We start from the raw sequence: 16395 nt of genomic DNA, 5'->3' as shown, positions 1-16395 counted from the left end.
GAGCAGGAAAAACTGCCACTTATAAAACCATCAGATCACTTGGACTCGGGAAGGGGAACATCACACACCAGCGCTTATTATGGTGAGGGGGGAGTGGGGAGGGATTGCACTGGGAGTTATACCTGATGTAAATGATGAGTTGATGGGTGCTGACGAGTTGATGGGTGCAGCACACCAACATGGCACAAGTATACATACGTAACAAACCTGCACGTTATGCACATGTACCCTAGAACTTAAAGTATAATAATAAAAATAAAAAATAAAAAAAAAAACCATCAGATCTTGTGAGAACTTGCTCACTACAGTGAGAACCCCATTATCCAATCACCTCCAACCAAGTCCCTCCCTCCACACATGGGGATTACAATTCGAGATGAGATTTGGATGGGGACACAAAGTCAAACCATATCATAGCATGTAAAATAATTATGATGGAGGGGATTTTAAGCATCATTTTTGGAAATAAATGACTTTGATTCTTGGTCCTCAGCACCAGACTATTTCCTAAGGACTCAGAAACTCAACTTCCTCATCCAGAAAAAGTGAGCTAATATTGTCTACTTCTCATGATTATGGAGATTTCAAAAGTTAATGTAAATGAAAATTACAACATGCTACATATGAGTTGTAGTTCATACTGAGTCCCTCCCACTCATTCTAAGATGAGGAAACTGGGGTCCAAATAAGTTATTGTGCCTGAAACCACAGATATATTTGTTGACTGGGGCTTCAAAATATGTTAATTAATTTAGAATATACTATTTGTCAAATATATTTTGTCTTTCCATGTTTGGAGTATTGTCTTCTCACAATGAAAAATTCAGGAAATACTCAAAATTAGAAAACACAAAAAAACACAAAGATTATTCAACTCAATATATAACATTGTTCTCGGTTATATTTTGATATATTTAACCAGTGTTTCTCTCTATGAATTGATTTTTTTTTGAGTGTTTGTTTTACTTCATGGTGGTTTTATTGCCTCCAGCATATATTAATTAGTATTTTAATATAAGCATTACTAATGACACATAGCATTTCAACTAATAATACTCCCATTTTATCTAACAATTATTCCACAGGCTAGTTCCAAATTTTTTAATTGGGCTATGCTATCAAAAACAATTGAGTATAATTCAAAAATAATTAAAATTTAAAGTATGTATTCCTTTTATTCACTTTTATGCCTTTTAACTTGTATCACTGGAACACTTGGGGTTAATATGAAGAATTTTGCAAATGGCCAAGTACAGTAGGTTAGAGATGGGGGAATGAGGGTCTAAGGGTGAGAAATTATAATGAGAAGTATTACACAAACATATCAAAAGGCAGTGGTTAAGAGTTTGTGCTTTAGCCTGGTGGTTCATACCTGTAGTCCCAGCACTTTGGGAGGCAGAAGTGGGAGGTTACTTGAGCCCAAGAGTTCAAGATCACAGTGAGCAATGAATGATTGCACCACTGCACACCAGCCTTGTGGCAGAGTGAGAATCCACCCCCATATATGAGACAGACAGAGACGGGGGGAGGTGGGGAGAGAGAGAGAGAGCAAGAGAGAGACACTTTCCCATGTGGGGACTTTGACAAGTGAGTTAAGCATTCAGACTCAGTTACTTTGTACATGGAATATGTTAATAGATCTTTCCTCTCAGAATTCTTATCGGGCTTAACAACAATATTTGCTGTGTTTTGCCATTCATGTTCTTATTCTTATCCCACCTTATGAAGCTATGTAATTCAGGGCCTGTTTTCTCCCAGGAATTGACAGGTAAAAGAAAGCAGGGAAAGGAAGCCTCTTCTAGCATTTGTGGGGTTTTGTTGTTTTTAGACAGGATTTCACTCTGTCACCCAGGCTGGAGTGCAGTGGTATGGTCACAGCTCACTGCAGCCTCAACCTCCTGGGCTCAAGCTATACCCCTGCCTCAGGCTCCCAAAGTGTTGGAATTACAGGCATGAGCCACTGAGCCTGGCCTCTTCTGGCTTTTAAAACAAACTTCTTTTGGCTCTAATCTAGCCTTAATAAATTCAAAGCATATACAAAAGATTTTGGAGAAAAATATAAGCTAGACTTAGGCTTCTGCCTGGAGACGGGAAAACCTTTCCTTGTGCTGGGATGAGGGAGTCTTGCCCCTAACTAGCTGAGTGACATAAGCAAGTTAAAGTTCTGTAACTGGATGTATTGTTAAAGTGGGAGAAATAAGTAGGGTTTTTTCCTTTTGTAATACATGGTAAGCCTTTCCAAAAATAAGTACGCAAAATGTTTTGATTCATCTTGCTTAGAGATAGCTGAGCTGAGGACGGCTTGTGTTTTCATCAAACACAGCACTGATATTTATTTGGAAGGAAGGGTAAGATTTCAGCCCCCATCTTAATTGACTTTCCCCCAGGAATTTTATTAGCAATAGAGAAGAAATAATTCCTCAAATTCCACCTATTATTCACATTACTACTATTATTCACAAAAATTGAGTTGCTAGTATTAAGGGTTTTGTTTGTTTGTTTTTAGACAGAGTCTCACTCTATCATCCAGGCTGGAATGCAGTGGTGTGGTCTTGGCTCACTGCAACCTCCACCTCCTGAGTTAAAATGATTCTCTTGCCTCAGCCACCTGAGTAGCTGGGATTATAGGTGCCTATCACCATGCCCAGCTAATTTTTGTATTTTTAATAGAGACAGGGTTTCACCATGTTGGCCAGGCTGGTCTTGAACTCCTGACCTCAGGTGATCTGCCCGCCTGGGCCTCCCAAATCGCTGGGATTACAGGCATGACCCACCATGCCTGGGACTAGCATTAAGTTTTACTGTAAATGTAACTCAATGTAAAATGCTGTAGTAGCCTGTTCAGGCTGCTATAGCAAAGTATTATAGACTGGGTGGTTTACAGGGCAGATATTTATTTCTCACAGTTCTGAGGCTAGAAAATTCAAGATCAAGATGGTGAGCAATTAATTCAGTTCCAGGTGACAACCCTCTTCCTGAGTTGCAGCCTGCCACGTTCTTCCCATGTCTTCACATGGCAGAGGGAGAATTCTGGGGTCTCCTCCTCTTCATATGAAGCCACTCAGCCTATCGTGAGTGTTTCCTAACTCATTTCAATCTAACTGTCTCCCAAATGCATCAACTCCAAATACCATCACATTGGGGATTAAAGCTTCTGCATGTGAATTTTGGAGGGAACACAATTTAGCTCATAGCAAATGGTAAAATATTTGTATATAGAGAGTTTTTCATTGTTTTTAACCAAGTAAGCTATATTTCATGACTCTGAAATTAAATGCTGTAATAGTTTGGATCTGTAACTAGATTTTGTTTGTATTCAAAAAAATCTTGATAGAACACATTCTTCCTTTTCTTATTAAAATATGAGTACTAACGTAAAATTGGAACAATATGTCATCTGATTTACTATACTCTGGGTCAAGTGGTGAAAGAACTATTCAGACAACCTGCCAGGTTCTGTTAGGTTACACCCAGAGTTTCATGGTTTAAGACAAACGCAGGCTGAAGTTTTGACTCACAGGCATGTGGTCTGGCTCAAGCATATACTACACATGTATCTGGAAACACACATACAGATGTGCACATACAGCAAAGCCAAGAAACATAGAGATGTCTTCAGAGAATGAAAGCAAAAACCAGAAACAGTATCTTGTCCTACAAATTTCCCCCACCTTTTAGAGAAGCAACTCGGTATTTCCTTTGTGGTTTGCATTTCCAGGAAATCTTTAAAACTCTGCAGTAAATTTATTTCTGAATCTCATTATTCTATTTACCTTAAGAAATGGCTGTACTAATGGCCATATTTGCAAGACCAGAAATTTGGTATGCAAGCATAGAGGACTTAGAGAAAAAGCATCTAAACAGATATGGGAAGAGAAAACTAACACAGAGAGAAGGTTGCAAAGCATCCGTCATTTTTGACTTTTGCCTTCTGTCCCTCAGATGACATCATGTTTCACTCCAGTTTCCCATAACTCCCAAAAGTCATTACAGACCCTCTTGCACAGACATGTCCCTTGCTCTAAATTACACTCTGTTTTTCCCCCAACTCTCTTCACATCCTCCACTACTCAAAATTCTGGTTCCTTCCAGGATAGGTATAGAATCTAATTAAACTAATTCTTACATGCGATTTCCTAGTAGCCTTTCATCCCTTCTTTCCCTAGCTCTTCACAGTATAGTGTTAGGAATAGAAATAAACATGGCCTTGAACTCACAATAGAAAAAAAAAAATGTTATTCAACTTAGTATGCAGGAAAGTAACAAATATTTGTATTACAGGAAAAACTAAGATTTTGACTGTGACTTCCCCATTGATTTCTAGAACATAGTAGTCTCATCTTTCTGGAAGGATAGGTGCTCCCCTTTTTCTTATCTATTTGCTTTCTTCCATTCAGAGGCTCTCTCTCAGTTGCAAGGAATGACTTTCTTAAGCATAAGAGATGAGTCTTTAGATACAACTGTTGAAATTCTCCCTTACAATATTTTCCAAGTATTCTCCTTTACAATATTTCCTAAATATGAGCCATGTTGAATAGAGAGATGAATTAGGCGTTAAGAGGATATACAAAAGAGAGTGATTAAGTATAATTTTTGGATTATCTGGAAAGGAATTTACAGAAAAGCAGACATTAGAGTTAGACCTTAGGATAAGAAGGTTTGGGGGAAAATGTTGAAATGACTTGTACTTAAAATGGGAAATAAAACAATATCAAATTTCTATAATTATTTATGGAAATTATCAGGTGACAAGTTAATTGTTATAATTATCTTTAAAATCCCTAATAACACTCTCTTACACATAGTAGGTATTCAAAAACATCTGCTGTATTTAATTGGTCTTTTTTTTCTTTTCTAATCAGCATTTGAACAGCAAGTAGCTTAACGATAATAAAACTATTTGGCCCATTTTATTTTAAGAAAAACATTTCTTCTAATTCACTTATTCTATTCGCTTATATATCTTTTATGTTCTCTGGTTTCTATTTTCTTCTTGTTGAGTAATAAATGTCACTGTTGTTACTTCCCTCATCTAGAAGAGAAGGGAATAATCAACTTGGCATAGCTATTCAGACATAAGAACAGGACAGTGTTTAAGCATACATGGTGGTGATAGAACAGTCTTCTCTGAAGAACTTCAGCCTCATCGGATTGGCTTCACTGTTGTACAACCCAAAGTAAACAGTTATGGAGACCATCACCCAGGGGATTCTATCTCCAAGTTCAATGGGTCTGTTGCTCAAACTGACTTCGCATGTGGACTTGTTTTTGTCCTAAACTTTAAAGTCAAATGTCTGTGTTTTTGATAGTTCACACCTTCTACTCAAGACCCAAAATATTATTTTAACTCATTAAAAAACTTGCAGCTCAGCAAGTCCCCAAATAAAATAGCTACTGTGTTTCTGTGATTCATTTGTCTACATAAGAACTTGGCAAATATAATCCACACTCTACTCTGGCCCACAAATAACTAATGTAAGTAGAGGAAATTCTGTTATATTTTATTCCACAATAGGATTATTTTGGTAGTGAAAGTGAACCTTCCAATATAAGGATGAAAGAAACCTTTTATGAAACATGTTTTACAAATTCTTTCAAACAATTTTTCTAACATTTGAATTTTGGCAACATTTTTGCTACTTGCTGCCCAACATATTTTTCTTCAACTTACAATGAGATATGTAAATTTACAAAATGTTAAATTTTAAAGTTTTTATATTTTCATTTTTATACTAAATGGAACCATGGTCATGGAAATTCATGAAAGAAAACACTGTTGGTGTATTGTTTCATCCAAGATAATAATTAAGACCAGACTGTAGAAGTAACATTGCATAAATGTGAATATGTCCAGTGAAATACTGAGAACATTGAACTTTTTAAAGAGTTCGATAAAGCATTGTTTATGCTTTTTCAGTTAATCATTGTATTCTTTGATTCTTATAATTAAGATGTCACTTCCACTGAGGAGAAAATAAATTATCATTTCTCTATAAATAATGATGTTTTTGAATGCCCATGTGTAAACCAACATGTTTACACTTAAAAATTGGCTGAATTCACTTGTCATAAATGTGGCTAATAACTACTTAATACTTTTAAGATATAAATGATTATCCTACTGGTATATAGTGTTAAAACTGGATAATGCTTAAAATGGCAGGAGCAAGGTGACCTCTATTCCAAGAAAATATAAGGATGCTTAGTGAGCATCCATTGAAGCTACAGGTTCTTTAAAGAAATGCCCCCAGTTTATGTATAATAGATGCTGTTTCATACCTATTTGACAAAATAGTGGTGAAAACATTTCATTTCTCTGGACCTTGACCAGATACCTCATCTATAAAAACATTACAGGAAAATATAATATTCATTCTTTTCCAGTGCATTTACCAAAATAACAATATGACTGGCCATAAAACAAGACTCAACAGATTCAAAATAATTCAAATCACCCATAGTAGGTTCTCCAACCATAATGGAAGTAAATTAGAAATCAATAACAAAGAGAACAATAAAACAACAGACAGTTATCCCCTCTGAACACCATAGTTTTCCTTAATATCAGCAAATTAAATTCAATAATATATAGAAGATAATATAACAATGGATGGTTTATCCCAGGAATGAAATATTTGTTCAACATTCAAAAATTAATCAATGAAATTTGCCATATTAACAAACTAAAAAGACAAAAAAGCTTCATGCTGACTATAAGAGAAAAATCATATTGAGAAAAGCATTTTTCAAATTTTCATATATTTTCCGAATAAAAATTCTTAGCCCAATAGGAACACAGCAGGATTTCTCAACTTCAACATCATCTACATTTTGGGTCTGATAATTATTTGTTATGAAAGCCGTTGTTCAACATTGTAACGTAGATTGTATCCTATGGAGTAAAGCAACAACAACAATCAATCACTCAACCAATCAGTGACTTTAAGTTATAAAATAAATAAAACTGACTATTCACATACAATATGATCACCTATGTAGATATTAAGGATCTTTGAAGCTACTGGAACTAGTTAGTGAGCTTTGCAAGTCAGCAGCATACTAGTCAATGTTCAAAAATGAAATATATTTCTACACAATAGAATAAACATTTAGAGGAATTTTTAAAAATAGATTTACAACAGCCTTCAAAATATAAAATACTAGAGATAATTCTGACAAAGAATATACAATATTCTTACAGTAAAAAGCAAGAAACACTACTGAGAAACTAGAAAACTGAATAAAAGAAAATACATTACGCTCATGGAATAGAAGACTCAGTATTATCAACATCAATTTTCCTGCAATTGATCCAAATAACAAATTGATCAAAATCCCAACAGTCTTTTTTATAGAAATGGACAAGCTGATCCTTAAATTCATGGAGAATTACAATGGCCTAGATTATCCAAAACTACTTATAAAGGAAGAATAAACTTGGAATACTTATAATACTTGGTGTAAAACTTACTGTAAAGCTATAATAGTTAATACAGTGTGGTATTGTATGAGATAGACAAATAGATTAAGAAAATGGAATAGAGAGTTTAGAAATAGGACAACACATAGTTGGTCAACTGATTTTTGTTAAAGGTGCAAAGAAAATTCCATGGGAAAAGAATTGTCACAAATGGTTTTGGAACAATTGGATGTCCATACTTAAAAAGATAACCTTTGATCCATACTTTCACCATATAAAAAGTTATCTCTAAATATGTCGTAGAACCTAGGTGTAAAACCTAAAACTATAAAACTTCTAGCATATAGTGTAGGAGAAATCTTTGTGATCTTAGATCAGGCAAAAATCTTTTTGCCATGAGACCAGAAACACGATCCATAAAAGAAAAAAATACTTGAGAGTTATTATTTATCAAAATTAAAAATTTCTACTCTTCAAAAGTCATTTTCAAAAGAAAAGAAATTAAAAGACAAGTTAGACTAGAAAAATATTTGCAAATCACCTATATGGTAAAGAGTTTTTATGCAGAATATATGATCTCCCATAACTCAAAATAAGGAAAACAACAAACCAATTTTGGAAAATGGACTAAACACATGAAGAGACACTTGTTCAAAGACTTGCTGACAAATAAGCATGCGAAAAGATTCTCAACATTATTAACCATTAGGAAATGCAAGTTAAAACCACAATGAGAAATGACCATACATCTATCAGAATGGCTAAAACTAAAAAGACTCATCATACCAACTGTTGCCATGCATGTATAACAACAAAAATTCTTAGAAATTGTTGGTGGTAATATACAATGGTATATCCACCTTAGAAAACAATTGGAGAATTTCTGAAAAAGGTAAAAATATGCCTACTAAATGTCCCTACCACTTACTATTAGGTATTTACACAAGGAAATTAAAGAATGTATACATACAATGACTTGTACATGAGTATTCATAGCAGCTTGATTTGTAACGACCAAATAACAATATCCCAATGTTATTGCCCCAAATGTCTACCGCCAGATGACTGGATAAATAAATCGTGATATATTCCTCCAATGAAAATACTAATCAACAATAAAAAGGACAGATACATGCAACAACATGGATAGATCTCAAAATAATTATGCTAAGTGAAGAAGCTACAAAACGTACATACATATGATTTCATATACATAAACTTCTAGAAAATGTAAACCAATCTGCAGTGACGGAAAGCAGATCAGTGATTGCCTTGGGAGTAGAAGGGAGAAAGGAGCACGAGGGAGAGATGGCAAAGAGGCAGGAGGAAACTCGACAGTGGATATGTTCATTATTTTGTTTGTGGCAATGATATCACAGGCATATGAATTTGTCAAAAGCAATTAAATTGTTCACTTTAAATATGTACAGTTTATTGTGTCAGTTAACTCTCAATAAAGCTGTTAAAATACATAAGAAAAATGCCAAAAGCAACTGAAGTCTGGAAGAACTGAGAGATGTACTGAAAAAATGAAAAAGAAGAAACTGGCAAAAGAACTCAGAGATAAAAACAACAACAACAACAACAGCAGCAAAAATATACTACCTGAAAAGAGAGTATGTAAAAACAATGCCATTCTTTGCAACTTTAAGAGATGGAACTGAGGCCCGGTGCGGTGGCTCAAGGCTGTAATCCCAGCACTTTGGAAGGCCGAGACGGGCAGATCACGAGGTCAGGAGATCGAGACCATCCTGTCTAACATGGTGAAACCCCGTCTCTACTAAAAAATACAAAAAACTAGCCGGGCGAGGTGGTGGGTGCCTGTAGTCCCAGCTATTCTGGAGGCTGAGGCAGGAGAATGGCATAAACCCCGGAGGCGGAGCTTGCAGTGAGCTGAGATCCGGCCACTGTGCTCCAGCCTGGGCGACAGAGCGAGACTCCTGATGTATCATGTTTCATTGAGAGAAATACAGGAGCTGGTATTAGATAAAGAATCATGCAGATGAGCATTTGCAAAATTGTAAAACTTTTTTTTGTTTCATAGATATCATGTAACCAATAGCCTATCATGGCTACAAATTTTAAAATACATGGCGAAGAACAAAAACAAAAAGAATTTGTTTTAATAGAATAGGTAGCTCACGCCTGTCAATATCAGCACTTTGGGAGGCCGAGGTGGGCAGATCACTTGAGGTCAGGAGCTGAAGATCAGCCTGGCCAAGATGGCAAAACTCCATCTCTACTAAAAATACAAAAATTAGCTTGGCATGGTGGTGAGTACCTGTAATCCCGGCTACTCAGGAGGCTGAGGCAGGAGAATTGCTTGAACCCAGGAGGCAGAGGTTGCAGTGAGCCCAGATCGGGCCACTGCACTCCAGCCTGGGCAACAGAGTGAGACTCTGACTCAATAATAATAATATAATAATAACAATCAATAGAATAGGCAACAACTGTGATGGTGGCTAGTTGAGATTAGTTGAGTGAATGAATCATGATATCTAATATCCACTAAAATTTTCACATGCATCACACTCCCATCTGAAATCAACCCCTTTACACTAGATCCCATCCCCTGTCTCCTACTTAATAATGCACTTCAACATTTCTATACTCTCCTCACTCCTCAACATTTCTATACTCTCCTCACTCTTCAACATTTCTATACTTTCTCTCCTCCCCCTTGGGAAGGTACCATATTAATTAAAAAAAAAAAAAACAGAACAAAAATTTGCAAATACACTGTTATTCTTCCATCCTAATGAAAGCATCTCATGGTCCCAGATAGTTACCACGCCATGTATTTTCTTTCCTTTATTTGTGTCTCTAATCTTGGCTTTCAGCTTTCTTCTAAACCACGCTAATTTTTTCCATATCATTCCTTGAACTTGTTCCTTTCAATATCAACAGTGACTTATGCTTTCTTAAATCTAATAGCCAATTAGGCATGTGTCCTCTTATTTTATTTACACACCCTCTCTTGTCAATCTCCTCTAATTTTGTGCTTTAAGTTGCAAATATGTTTGAGATTCCCAAATGTATTTCTCTAGCCCAGATCTCTTTTCCAAACTTGAATTAATATATCCAACTGCCTCTTTAACACTTCTCCTAGAAATTTCTAATAGACATCTCAAATACAGCATGCCCAAAACTAAAATTCTGAACTCTACCTCACAAGACTTGCTTTATCTCTGGGATTTCCTTTTTCAATTGATGACAACTCCATCTTTCAGTTGCTCAAAAAGTGTTTTTGACTCTTCTTTTCTTCTTATACAGCAAATTTAATTCTTCAAAAAATATTAGTGGCATGAACTACAACAACAGCTTCAAACCTGATATTTCTCATTACCTTCACATGAGTCACTGTTCATCATCTCTCACCTGTATTACCATAGTTACCTCGTCTCCCTGCTTTGGCTCTAAATTCTTTTCAAGTAATTTTATTAAAATGTAGAGCAGATCTTGCCACATCTCTGATCAAAACCTTTCCAGGGCTCTACTTTTCATTGAATCAAATTGAAAGTACTTACTTATAAGACACTACCTAACCTTCTCTTCCTTAACAACTTGAGATATTTTTCTAGTTCTCTCCCTCTCTCTTCTTCCATTCTAGCCATATTAATTCCCTTGTTATTTCTGGAAACTGCCAGGCACACACTTCCTTAGGACTTTGCACTATCTGTTCGTTCTACCTGGAACTCTGTGACCCCAGATATCTATATGATCATCTCTCTCATCTTTTCTTAAGTCATTACTGATAAGCCACTTTTGCAGTGAGGCTTACCCTGGTGTTTCTTATTTAATTATATAATACGATTGCCTCTCAACCCTCATTCCACACCCTCCTTAGCATGCCCTGCATTTTCTGTTTTCACTAGCAATTGTTCATATACTACATAATACTACATAATTTACTTTTTATTTATTTATTTATTTATTGAGACCGAATTTTGCTCTTGTCGCCCAGGTGGGAGTACAATGGCACAATATTGGCTCACTTCAACCTCTGTCTCCCAGGTTCAAGCGATTCTCCTACCTCAGCCTCCCGAGTAATTGGGATTACAGGCACCCACCACCACGCCCAGCTAATTTGTGCATTTTTAATAGAGACAGGGTTTCACCATGTTGGCCAGGCTGGTCTCGAACTCCTGACCTCGTGATCCACCCATCTCAGCCTCCCAAAGTGCTGAAATTACAGGCCTGAACCACTGTACCTGACCTTATGTTTATTCTTGATTACCAATTCCTTACCACCCACTTAAGCTACATGAGGCCAAAGTCGTTCCATTGTTGTAAGATTGTATTTAATGAGGCATCCCAGATTTCCTCTCTGTTGTAAAAGCTCTTTTCTGGTTAAATCTCTGCCCTTTGAGATTCATTCTCAGCAGCTCCTGATGCCATACCCCACTGCGCAGTACCAGGAAACATTCTCATCCCACCTTTTGGAGGGGGTGGAAGTAGTAGGTATAAAGTTCTGACAAAGGCTCGTAACCTTGAAAAAATATTTATTCCGATTTCTGTTAAAGTACAAATTTACCCTTTTCCATCTTTCCTTTCAAATAGAACCATTTGAGGGCCTCACTTGGGAAAAAATGGTGCAGTTGTGATATGACACATGTTGAATGTGGGTACTGAATTGACAATACACATAGAATGGTGCTATGCACACAGTAAATACACAGTTAATATCACTTGAATGTGTGGATGGATATGAAGCATTTTCACTTGGTATGTATACTGAGGTTCTCAAATGGTTCCATTTCAAAGGAAAGACAGAAAAGGCATATTTGTACTTTAACAGAAATTGGAACAAATATTGTTCCAAGGACATGAGCCTTTGTCACATTTCATACCTGCTTCGTTCCCCCAAACGGTGGACTGAGATGTTGCACAGTGCTGCATTGTGAAGTATGGGATGAGGAACTAGTTAGAATGAATCTCAAAAGGCAGAGAGTTAACCAGAGCAGAGCTTTTACTGAGGAGTAGGAATCTGGACACATTTTGAGGGGACTGAAGAGAGGCAGTTGCACCTTCTTTCCCAGGGGCGTAGTGGGTGTAGGAGAAAATGTGTCCCCACTTGAAAGAGTTATAAAAGAAGCTGAAGACTGTGGGCTCTAAGCCAACCACGCCGAGGGAACTTTTATTTTTTAATTTAATTTTAAGTTCTGGGATACATGTGCAGAATGTGTAGGTTTGTTACACAGGTAAATGTGTGCCACGGTGGTTTGTCACACCTATCTACCCATAACTTAGGTATTAAGCCCCACGTGCATTAGCGGTTTACCCTGATGATCTCCCTCCCCCAGCCCCTCCAACAGACCCCAGTGTGTGATGTTCCCCTCCCTGTCTCCATGTGTTTTCATTGTTCAGCTCCCCTTTATGAGTAAGAACATACAGTGTTTGGTTTTCCGTTCCTGTGTTAGTTTGCTGAGGATAACGGCTTCCAGCTCCATCCATGTCCCTGCAATGGACATGATCTTGTTCCTTTTTATGGCTGCAGAGTATTCCACAGTGTATATGGGACACATTTTCTTTAACCAGTCTATCAATGGTGGGCCGGACAATCAGGCAAGAGATGGGAACATTTCTTGAACAGACTAAAGATATATGGACCCTTTTTTTGGCCATGAAATGAGGATTTCAGATAATATTATGGCTTAATGTAACAAGGGTGGTGACTAGAGGGTGGCTCATAGTGATGTCAGCTTAACTATTCACATTAAAAAGCTTTGACAGTGGAAAAGGCTCAGCCTCTATGGGCAGGGCACACACAGACCTCTCTAAACAAAATCTTGCATGTCTTGGAATCTTTGTGTTTCTGATGGTACCCTAGCCCTATAGGACAGGCAGGCAGGCAGGCAGACTCATTGCTTCTAAGATATATATGTTCTCATGTCTACGTCAATATTATTTTTTATTTGCTAAGTTTCTTTTCTCTTTTTTTACTATACTTTAAGTTCTGGGTTACATGTGCAGAATACGCAGTTTTGTTACATAGGTATACACGTGCCATGGTGGTTTACTGCACCCATCAACCCGTCACCTACATTAAGTACTTCTCCTAATGTTATTCCTCCCCTAGACCCTACCCCACTACAGGATCCAGTGTGTGATGTTCCCCTCTCTGTGTCTGTGAGTTCTCATTTTTCAACTCCCGCTTATGGGTGAGAACATGTGGTGTTTGGTTTTCTGCTCTTGTGTTAGTTTGCTAAGAATGATGGTTTCCAGCTTCATCCATGTCCCTGCAAAGGGCATGAACTCATCCTTTTTTATGGCTGAATAGTATTTCATGGTGTATATGTTCCACATTTTCTTAATCCAGTCTATCATTGATGAGCATTTGGGTTGGTTCCAAGTCTTTGCTATTGTGAATAGTGCCACAATAAACATATGTGTGCATGTGTCTTTATTGTAGAATGATTTATAATCCTTCAGCTATATGCCCAGTAATGGGATGGCTGGGTCAAATGGTAATTCTAGTTCTAGATCCTTGAGGAATTGCCACACTGTCTTCCACAATGGTTGAACTAGTTTACAGTCCCACCAACAGTGTAAAAGCGTTCCTATTTCTCCACATCCTCTCCAGCATCTGTTGCTTCCTGACTTTTTAATGATTGTCATTCTAACTGGTGTGAGATGTTCTCTCATTGTGGTTTTGATTTGCATTTCTTTTTTTTTTTTTTTTTTGAGGCGGAGTCTCGCTCTGTCGCCTGGACTGGAGTGCAGTGGCCAGATCTCAGCTCACTGCAAGCTCCGCCTCCCGGGTTTACGCCATTCTCCTGCCTCAGCCTCCAGAGTAGCTGGGACTACAGGCGCCCGCCACCTCGCCTGGCTAATTTTTGTATTTTTTTTTAGTAGAGACGGGGTTTCACCGTGTTAGCCAGGATGGTCTCGATCTCCTGACCTTGTGATCCGCCCGTCTCGGCCTCCCAAAGTGCTGGGATTACAGGCTTGAGCCACCGCGCCCAGCCTGATTTGCATTTCTCTAATGACCAGTGATGATAAGCATTTTTTCATATGTCTGTTGGTACATAAACATCTTCTTTTGAGAAGTGTCTGTTCATATCCTTTGCCCATTTTTTGATGGGTTTTTTTTTTCTTGTAAATTTATCAAGATAACTTTGTTTTCATATCTATTCTTGGACTGTAATAATTTTCAATGAAGTGGGATAATGAATATCAGTAGTCCCAAAAGCAGGAATCAATGGTTTTGGAGAGCTTATATGATTTTGCTACTTTTGATAATTTAAGACCAAACTTTCATGTGTTCCTTTAATGTGTGCTTTCAGGTGAATACTACATGGTTACCAAAGCGGGATGTCAAAATTTTGACAAAGTTGATCAAAAAACTAATAATGCACATGATGCTTATTGAATATAAACTACAAAATTATATGTTTTTTCTTGGTCTGGATGTGTCTATCCAAGTGAACTTATTTAAAGAAAACACATGGGCCAGGCGCGGTGGCTCACGACTGTAATCCTAGCACTTTGGGAGGCCAAGGCGAGCGGATCATGGGATCAGGAGATCGGGACCATCCTGACTAACATGGTGAAACCCTGTCTCTACTAAAAATACAGAAAAATCAGCTAGGCATGGTGGCGGGCGCCTATAGTCCCAGCTACTCAGGAGGCTAAGGCAGAAAAATGGCATGAACCCAGGAGGCAGAGCTTGCAGTGAGCCGAGATTGTGCCACTGCACTCCAGCCTGGGTGACAGAGTGAGATTCCATCTGGGGAGGGGAGAGGGACAGCATTAGGAGATAAACCTAATGTAAATGATGAGTTAATGGGTGCAGCACACCAAAATGGCACATGTATACATATGTAACAAACCTGCACGTTATACACATGTACCCTACAATTTAAATAATAAAAATAAATACATGAATATTCTTGATGATATATTTAAAAAAGAAAACACATGTAAAACTTACTGAAAAAATAAATTAGAAAATCTGATAAATTCTATTTTTATTGCTTCCAATATAGTAACTTCATTAATTACAAGCAAAGTGTTAGAGATTTTTAGAGGAATAATTTTCATGGACAAAGTGTTCTTACATTTATTACACTAACCATCAGCGTGTAGATATTTCAAAATACTTTGAAGGTATTTATTATCTTGATGTATTAATTTCAAGTTCATTGCTATTATAAACCTATTCATTAACAAAAATGGAAAACATAAAAGCTGACTTCCACTCATAATATCACAAATGACTAATGTGGGTACTGAATTAATCATGTTGCTACTTATTTCATAAAAGAGTACAACATATTTTCAAAGGATAGATCTTGCTTTACATCAATTGTTCTTGAACTGCATTAGAGACATTGAATAATTCTGTACAGAAGTCCAGATTCAACTTTCCTGAAAATGATTGGGGAACAACTAGATAAATGATCATAGCTAATGCTTATTGTTTAGGTAAAAGTACCTAAGTAGAAAAGTGATCTTTAGGCCAGGCACAGCGGCTCACACCTCTAAACTTAGCACTTTGGGAGGCTGAAGCAGGCAGATCACTTGAGGTCAGGAGTTAGAGACCAGCCTGGCCAACACGATGAAACTCTGTCTCCACTAAAATTATAAAAATTAGCTGAGGGTGGTGGTGTGCACCTGTAATCCCAGCTGGTCAGGAGGCTAAGGCAGGAGATTTGCTTGAATCTAGGAGGCGGAGGTTGCCTTGAGCTGAGATCACCACCACTGCACACCAGCCTGGGCAACAGAACCAGACTCTGTCTCAAAAAAAAAAAAAAAAAAGGAAAAGAAAGGATCTTTAAATACCTGAAAGAGAGAGGTAAACATTAAAAAAGGGAATAATTTAAGTGTAAAAATAATTCTAGCCAATGACTTTATAAGGACTAGCTTTTTGGATTGTGACAGTTCTTATTTATGGAAGCTAAGACATCTTTACCCCGGTTAGGTAACTCACACAGGTCACAAAGGCTGTTAGTTTTGGAGCAGACTCCTATCCT

Source organism: Trachypithecus francoisi, unplaced genomic scaffold, assembly GCF_009764315.1.
Source record: "Trachypithecus francoisi isolate TF-2019V2 unplaced genomic scaffold, Tfra_2.0 Contig01440, whole genome shotgun sequence".
NCBI lineage: Eukaryota > Metazoa > Chordata > Mammalia > Primates > Cercopithecidae > Trachypithecus > Trachypithecus francoisi.
Note: the sequence above shows the minus strand (reverse complement) of the source record.